This window comes from Talpa occidentalis, unplaced genomic scaffold (genome assembly GCF_014898055.3).
Source record: "Talpa occidentalis isolate TD23 unplaced genomic scaffold, MPIMG_talOcc4v2.1 talOcc4.10, whole genome shotgun sequence".
In the NCBI taxonomy this organism is placed as follows: Eukaryota; Metazoa; Chordata; class Mammalia; order Eulipotyphla; family Talpidae; genus Talpa; species Talpa occidentalis.
In genome coordinates this window covers 77847869-77850676 of record NW_023600993.1, presented here as the reverse complement: position 1 = coordinate 77850676, position 2808 = coordinate 77847869, and positions in this window count along the sequence as shown.

Here is a 2808-nt window from a genome sequence, read left to right as displayed (position 1 = left end):
TCCTTGGCAGAGAGGTCTGCTGCGCCATGTGGGTCACCTCCCTGGTAGGAGATCGAGCTCTTGCTGCAGTGGCTGCAGATAGCTTCATAGTGCTGCATCTTAACCCCTTGTGCCACCAGGGAGGCCCCCAGGAGATTTCAGTTTTAAGTAATAGAACTATGCCTACCGGATTCAGAACTGAGAGGAAAAGGAGCTAAGCCTCAACACTAAGAACTTTAAATATCAATGGAAGATTGCTATCAGCTTGCTTTCTTTGCAGACAGTTACTGCTTGAAACAATGTTGTTTCTGTGACACCCTGGATCTGAGAGAAATATACCATTAATGTCTGGGTGTTACTATTTGAGAGTTGATAGCATCTTATGAGTCTATCTTCATGACTCTGTGGTGATGCACACACATATTTTGAATTCCTCTCATTTTTTGTTTTTCATTCAGTCCTTAGAACTCAATGTACAATGATTTACATTTTAAGTGTAGATTGGGATTAATTTTCACCTTTAACATAAGATTACATCACATATTTAATTTTACTTATAAAATGTAAGGTTAAAAAGTTCATTAAAAAGCACTTATTTGTATAAGTGACCAAGCTTCAAAGCCGGGTTGTTATTTTAATATGAATCACATACTTAATAGATTAGATTCATTCTCTATGGTAAATTCATGATGCCAGCAACCATTTACCTACTTTAAGAAAACAAGATTCAAATACAGTTTCCATTCCCCACATTCTTTGGCTACCTACGTCGAAAACTGAAAGATTCCTACAATTCAGGACTTGCTTAGGGTTTGTTGTGGCAGAGAAGATGCAGCAGTGGCTCCAAGATCTTGTTTTAATATCTGATTCAACCACTAAATAGTGTATGACTTTAGACAGTCCAATTTCTCGCCCTGGACTTCAGTTTCCTCAATTACAAGAGGATAGAAGTATGTATTAAGAAGCTACCCATGAGATATATTTGCAAAGAGATAGACATGTCTCTCTCTCTCAAGGAATCTATAAGACACAAGTGTGCGTCCAAGGTTGACGAGTGATCACATTTTGAATGGGAACTTGTGAGCTAAGGAGATGGGGAATTTCCTATATTCATGAGCCCTGACTCATGTCAGATTTAATTTTCTGACATTGTATAAATTAACATCTTCTTCATTCTATGCTTTAGGGGTTCTAACTATACATAAATGGGACTCTTTGTTTCACCTTTTCCTGCTTATCCATAGAGACTTACCTCGGGAGTGATGTCACGCGACCAGGTCAGTCTGGACAGGAGCTCCCCCTGCATAGACATAGGCTTTGTCCTCCAATTTTATCTAAGCACTCGATTAAAATGTCTATTTACTCATATGCACTGCTTAAAACAGGATTATTTAAAAAATCTAGTTACATTTAAAACTATTTTACAATGGACACCATACTTATAAATTAATTACTCGATAAATTAATTAATGAGGATCAATTATTTGTTGCTTGATAATGTTGGCACTTTATATCTCTTGGGTCCTAGTTAACAGTGTACAAATTAATATATAAAATATAAAAATTAAAAAAAGACAACAGTGTACAAATTACTCTATAATGATATGTCAATAACATTCATTTAGTTATGTATGGTAAATGTTACAGCAGAAGTGTCTCTTCTTTGGAACAAAAATTTAAATATGATGAGGTTCCATTTGATTTATCCATGCAGCCTTCCTTGATTTTCCCAAAGCTCCTGTGACTTTGGACTCAGAGCCTTGGTTGATTCTCATTCTTTTTGCACCTTTTCATATCCTGCTCAGAATTTTCTTCCCTTTTAATTGATGCATGATCTTTACCAGTGCTGTTGTGACCCCCCAAAAGGGTGTAGTTTACTGGCTCTTCAAGAAATTTGTAGCACCCAACCATAAAAAAACTAATGGGTCTACTGATTGGAGATAGACAATCAAATAGGTGGTATGTAATCTGTGTACCTTTGGGAAAGAGCAGACACCCACAATTGCTGTAGTTGAGACAACCATTAGTCAGCAACTGTTTTATTTGTTAAATATTCACATAATAATCAGAGAAGGTGATAGACCTATGCCATAGAGAAGCAATAGATCAGTCTTTTCCAACCACAACTAAGTCAAAACCATCCATGGACTTTTCAAAAGCATTTAGATGCCCAGATCTGGCTGCTAGAGAATCTGACTTGGGAGGTCAAGGTTGGAACTAGTATCATAAAGCTCTATGGATAACACTGAAAAAGCCAGGATTGGGAATATCTATAGTAAACCCCAGAGAATTAGGAGATATTTGTACTGAAGATTTTGTGACTCCTTCAAGAGATGAACAAATGTTAATGTTTTTGAAAAGTGACCCTTACAACCCCAATTAGTTGCTGAGAATATTATTTTATTTTAAGTCTTTTTGTGTGAGCTAAATAAAGGGTTTTAGTGAATATAGACACCATGAGTTAATTAAAATCAACCTTTAAAAGCAGACCTGCTCCAGCTGACTTCTGATTGTTGACAGATAGGAGTAGAGGGAGTTAAACCAGTTCACATTCAATGTGTTGCACCAGTAGGGGGTAAATGAGCTGATCTTTAAAAATTCTGAAACACACATTTTAAATGTATTCATGAACTTTTTAAAAGGTCTGGAAAACAATGAGGCTGTGTGGTCTAGAAAAAAGGACCTTGGACCTTGGAACTCCTCCCAGGGCTGTTATAACCACACATGTGACCTTGGGTCTATTGAGGTCAGTTTTCTTATCTGTAAGATGCATTGGCTATATTGGTTATTCTCCAAGTCCCCTCCCAATTTAAGATTCCATAATTAATA